The following is a 6848-nucleotide window of genomic DNA, read 5'->3' on the forward strand; positions in this document are numbered from 1 at the left end:
GGAAAATGAATGACCTTCTTTCTTCATAAGAATCGTGCGATAGAGCTATGATGTAAGAAATTCTTGTTCCTTAATCGGGTGTTGTGTATTTCAGAGAATGCCTGTAAAGAGAAAGACTACAGTAGCCCAAAAGGGCAAGACGGTAGCAGAAAAATGGGCTGGAAAAGCACCGCCACCGGTAGTAGAAGAAAACGAGGCCCAGAGTGCGGCCCAATCTCAGCCCTCCCAGAAATTACCTATTACTGAGGGGCGTGAGGGAGTTTCAGCCCCAGCTCCAGCACCTCCAGCTCCTCCACCGGATGCATCTGGCCAAGATGTAAAAGAGGCCATACAGTTGCTTACACAGTGTGTTGCTGCTCAGAGTCAGTGGCAAGGTACGAGGCAGGGTGACAGGGCTGTTAGTGCAAGGGCCCGTGATTTCATTACTTTAAACCCTCCGGAGTTCTTTGGGTCAAAGTCGGAGGAGGATCCTCAGGACTTTATTGATGGTATGCTAAGGACGCTCCGGTTGATACATGCTTCAGACACCGAGTCGGTAGAGCTAGCGTCATATAGATTTGAGAGATGTCTGGATCCAGTGGTATACGGTATGGATGACTTCACGGGGAGCCAATGCACCTCTTTCGGTATGGCAAGAGTTTGTTGATGCCTTTCTTCGTCATTATATGCTTCCAGAAGTTCGGCGAGCTAGGGCCGATAAATTCTTGAACTTGAGGCAAGGCAGTATGAGTGCCTTAGAGTATAGCCTCCGCTTCAATTCCTTGGCTAGGTATGCTTCGGCCATGGTAGCGAATATGGGCAACCGGTTACACCGATTCGTAAAGGGCCTAGGGCCACACTTGATGGATAAATGTTTGACTGCGTCCCTTCAGGACGGTATGGATATTGCACGGATTCAGGCACATGCTCAGAACTTAGAAAAAAACCTACAGCAGCGGAGAAGTGAACGCGAGCAGGATAGGGGTCATAGTAAGAGGGCCAGATCTTCAGGCCCAATGAGTGAGCCCAAAGGCGGACACAGACAGCAGTTTCCTAGACATTCAGGCTACTCTAGGACCAGTGCACCTCCACGGGTTTCAGGCCAGAGATTTGATAGATCTGCTTGTTCGGGGCCGAGTCCGAGTTATTCAGGACCTCAGTTTAGAGATGATTCAGGCCAGTCAGGGCCACCTGTGCCACGATGTTCCCATTGCGGGAAGTCGCATTGGGGTCGATGCCGATTGGGTTCAGATGTTTGCTATTCATGAGGTCGACTAGGCCATATCATGCGTGATTGCCCCTCAGTACATAGTAGAGGTAAGATCCCGCCATCAAGGTCGGTAGCCGGATCTTCGGCATCTGTACGCCCTACGGGGCCAGGTTCACATGCGCCAGTCGGCCATGGTTGTCATGACCCAACCCCGTAGGCCGTGACTAGTGTCCGTGCTGGACACCCAACGTACCCAATAACCCCAAACTAGCATATTAGCAGAATATATCAATGTAAGATTCAATTGGCGTTACTAAATATCGCATAGGCACAGATATGGCACGTGGAAGCCGATAAGGCCATCACAGATCATAACAACCCAAAAACATATACAGAACCCACATGTATGTTTACAGACCTCTACAGAACATAACAGAATCATAAGACGGGACAGGTCCCCGTCGTACCCATGAATAGCGTACATATATACAATAGCAGAAGACTGTACCAAAATATAGGCTCTGAATAAAAGAGCGCTCCAAAATAGCAGAATAAGGTCATATGCGGGCGGATCAGCAAACCTGTCATTTGTACCTGCGCGGCATGAAAACGCAGCCCCCGAAGAAAGGGGGTCAGTACGGAATATGTACTGAATATGTAAAGCCGGAAGTACAGAAATAAAATCATAACCGGAATAGAAGGTACAAAAAAATGAATGTAATATCTAGAATGTCAAATGCATATTTTCAAACATAAAAAGTGTGTACAAAAACTTATGCCATGTCGTATCCGGCCCCTACCAAGGGACTCGGTAGACAGAACGTAGTCACCCTCCCGACATTGGTGCCACAACACATAATGCTCAGAATATGGAATAACACGTAAAATAACATATCATATTAGATGGCCATATCAGATCATATCACATCATAATGTGTGTACATGGCACAACATACTCCACAACCCATGTACATGTATACCTGCCCCCTCACATCGAGGCACGGCGAACAATGGAGAGGAATACGCTTGACAACATATCCTGGCCCGGGCTCAGTGTGGGATACATTGAGGCATCCACGAGTGGAGTAGTGGGAAACTAAATGCAATAAAATAAAATATATATTTCCAGAGACTCAATGAGGCATATCGAATGACAAATCAAATCAATGAAATCGGACGGAATCATAGTAAGTGAATTTCGGATGTCATAATAGGTTACGGAGGCATAATTTTTCCGAGATCGTTTCCATGATCCAAAACGATTTATAAGACGTAATGGAGTATTAAAAATGACTTTTATTTAGTAGTTAAAACATTTCCTTTAAAGCTGCTCAAAGACAAGTCATAAACACAAAAGGGTAAAATCGGAAATAGTGGGCCCACCTCGGGACAACCAAAGCGGTGGGCTCAAATTACATATTTTAAGCTTATGGGGTCACCTATAGAGGTACTAGGGACATTTCATAACTTTCTAAACCATTTGTGAAAGTTTGCCTAATTCTTCCAACAAAGCATACCTAAAGGGTTCAATTCTATTGAATGAAAAAGTGACAATTTCAAATGCGGATTTCGATGGACAGAATATATTCCGAGGATCAAATCGTATCCTAGTACACCTAGGACATGCCAAAAGAAGAATCGGGATAGCTTTACATACCTTATATGCTCTTTACGCCTTTCCAAATTCAATTCCCGTTTCCTTCAAAATCTACAAATGGTCACAATTACCAAATGTCAATTTCAAGTCTTTAAGAATTCAATCTTAATTCATACTTGTCTACAGAAATTTGGGCAGCATCTCCCCAAAACATATAGCGTCCCCGAGAATCTAACTCGGCCAAAACAATCAACAACAACCCAACAACAACACCAACAACAACAACAGTCACTACAATTCACAATATAACACAACTAGTCTACTTTCCGACATAATGCAATAGTTTTAATTTCGACTTCACATTTTTAAATCAATACCAACATACTCATACTCATTACTAACCAAGATCATTACAATATAATTCGGAAGCATTTCATATCATTTCTACAATATATCCACAAGATATACAAAATATACAAACTTCCCACCAAAACCATAATTCATCCAAAACTTCTAATCTTTAACATACTTATTCATAACATGTTCCCATCTTCTAATTTCGTCAACAATCATCACAATTTGCATCTTAACAACTTCATTTCCATAATATCATAAAATCATACTAAAATGACATATTCTTCTACATTCCGTTTTAATGCCAACTTAAACCATTTTGCCTTCATTTACATTGCAAGGATCACCACAACACAACTAACATATTAAACGAAATTAATTCATTCCCATTCCAATTTCAATATACCACTCGGCCAATACATATATTTCCAACTTCAACCAAATTCATTCAACTTTCATTCTCAATATAAATTCCACCCTACACACAACTAGAATACAACATAAATCCAACTCACCATAGGTATACAACATCTATACACACACGGCCACATACCATATTACATACCCACTTTGGAAACTTCCATTTTTCCATACTTTCAACTCATTTCTACATACCACAACACAAACAAACCTTCATAACATAATAAAAAGGAATGAATTCTTACCTTTCTCTCAAATCTCCTTCACTTGAATATGTAGTCAACTTGATGAACCAAGTGTTCCTTCTTCCAAAACAACTACACCAAGTTGTAAAGGACACTTAATTTAGTAGGGAAATCGCAAGATAACAATTTTTGGGACAAGATTTTTGAAGGTGAATTCTTGGAGCTAGGGCCGAATGGCTCTTATTTTTGCTCTTCTTTGTATTGGTTTTTCTCCTTCTCACAATTCTCTTGAAAGTTCTATTAGATAAAGACCCCTATAAATTAATTGGCACATGGAAAATTAATTAAGGCCATGGGTTGAGCCTCACCATGGCCGGCCACCCCTTAAGCATTGGGCCTTAATTTTCATTCAATTATTTTGGCCCAATGACTTATAGGCCACAATTTTGTAATTCCCGAAACTAATTTCCAAGATTCCAATTTTTGCCCTTGGCCTTCCTCGGCACTTCCACATTAATATTCTTTCACAACAACTCATGTGCTAGATGTAATCAATTATAACCTTATTTCTTACAAGTCACAATTATTTCTAATTTTCCAAATGTGCGAAAACACGGGATATAACATCCTCCCCCCCTTTAGAACGTTCGTCCTCGAATGTTAGATTAGGCTTATAGGGTCTTGTAAGCGCTTCGGGGGAGTTTCTTTTTATGGTCAACACAATTGATACACATTTATTATCGAATATTACCAAGTAAGGAATTTAGATTACCTGTGGGCATAGGGAACAAATGAGGATATTTCTGCTTCATTTCTTCTTCAGCTTCCCAGGTCATCTCCTCCCCGTTATTGTTCCGCCATAGCACCTTAACGGAAGCTGCATCTTTATTCCGTAATCTCCTTACCTGGCTGTCCAGAATGGCTACATGCTGCTCCTCGTAAGATAGTCCCTCCGTCACCTGAATATCATCTGCTGGAAATATTCTGGAAGGATCACCGACACATTTACGGAGCATGGATACATGAAATACCGGATGTACCGCTTCCAAATCAGATTGCAGGTCTAGTTCATAGGCAACATTCCCAATTTTTCGAACAATCTGATAAGGCCCAATGTAACGCGGACTGAGCTTACCCTTTTTGCCGAACCGCATTACGCCTTTCATAGGCGATACCCTCAAAAATACCCAATCACCAACCTGGAATTCCAAAGGTCGACGCCGTTTATCAGCATATGACTTCTGTCGACTCTGAGCTGCCAATAGTCGCTCTCGGATAAGTTTGACCTTATCAACTGCCTGCTGGATCATATCTGGGCCAATTAATTCTGTCTCGCCAATATCAAACCAACCGATCGGTGATTTGCATTTTCTGCCATACAAAGCCTCGTACGGAGCCATCTGGATGCTGGAATGGTAGCTGTTATTATAAGCAAACTCTATCAACGGCAGATGATCATCCCAGCTACCTCTGAAATCAATAACACAGGCCCGCAACATATCTTCAAACGTCTGTATAGTGCGCTCGGCCTGCCCGTCGCTCTGAGGATGGAAAGCCGTGCTCAGGCTCACCTGAGTCCCTAATCCCTCCTGAAAAGATCTCCAGAAGTTCGCCGTAAACTGGGCACCTCTGTCAGTGATAATAGATATAGGGATTCCGTGAAGTCTCACAATTTCTCTAATATATAGCCTGGCATAATCCTCAGTGGAATAGGTAGTTCTGACGGGGAGAAAATGGGCTGATTTTGTCAGCCTATCGACAATAACCCAGATGGAATCATACTTCCGTGGAGTGCGAGGAAAACCTGTAATAAAGTGCATAATCATGATCTCGCACTTCCATGTCGGAATTTCCATTTCCTGCAACAGTCCACCCGGCTTCTGATGTTCAATTTTGACCTGCTGACAATTTGGGCACTGGGCGACGAATTCTGCGATATCCCATTTCATGCCATCCCACCAGTATAGGCATCTGAGATCATGGTACATCTTCGTAGACCCAGGATGAACAGAATAGCGAGCATAGTGTGCCTCGCTCATAACCTGCTGCCGCAGCCCTGCAATATCAGGTACACACAACCTGCCTCTGTACAATAATGTGCAGTCCGGTGTAAACTCTAACGGAGTCTTCTCCTTTTCATGGGCTTTGTCTCTATACCGAGCTAAAACAGGATCTTCATATTGATGCCACTTAATATCTTCCTTAATAGATGATTCAGAAACCCCTCGGACAGAAATCTACGTACCTCCAGAATCGGCCAGACGAACCCCAAGATTAGCCAACTGATGAATATCACGTACTATCTCTTTCCTGTCTAGTTGTAGATCTGCCAAGCTGCCCATAGACTTGCGGCTGAGTGCATCCGCAACCACATTAGCTTTGCCCGGATGATACAGAATATCCACATCATAGTCTTTCAGTAGCTCCAGCCACCGCCGCTGCCGCAAATTAAGCTCTTTCTGCTTAAAGATATATTGGAGGCTCTTGTGATCTGTATAAATATCAACATGAACGCCATATAAATAGTGTCTCCATATCTTCAAGGTGTGGATTACCGCTGCTAGTTCAAGATCATGTGTAGGATAATTCCTCTCATGCTTTTTGAGCTCCCGGGAAGCATAAGCTATAACTCTGCCGTGTTGCATCAATACACAGCCTAACCCCACACCAGAAGCATCACAATAAATAACATACCCGTCTGGTCCCTCTGGAAGAGTCAGAACTGGAGCCATGGTCAATTTCTCTTTCAGCAACTGGAAGCTTCGTTCACAAGCGTCAGTCCACTGGAACTTGGCTCCCTTCTGAGTTAGCCTTGTCAAAGGCGCTGAAATCGAAGCAAACTTTTCCACAAATCTTCTACAATAGCCTGCTAATCCCAGAAAACTGCGTACCTCCGTGGGTGTCGTGGGTCTAGGCCAATTCTTAACGGCCTCAATCTTCTGTGTATCCACCCGGACACCATCAGCTGAAATAATATGTCCCAAGAATGCCACTGAAGCCAGCCAGAATTCACATTTAGAGAATTTTGCATATAATTTCTGATGTCGAAGCACCCCAAGTACCGCCCTCAGATGATCTGCGTGTTGCTCCTCTGACCGAGAAT

This window comes from Lycium barbarum, chromosome 7 (assembly GCF_019175385.1).
Source record: "Lycium barbarum isolate Lr01 chromosome 7, ASM1917538v2, whole genome shotgun sequence".
NCBI classification, from domain to species: Eukaryota; Viridiplantae; Streptophyta; class Magnoliopsida; order Solanales; family Solanaceae; genus Lycium; species Lycium barbarum.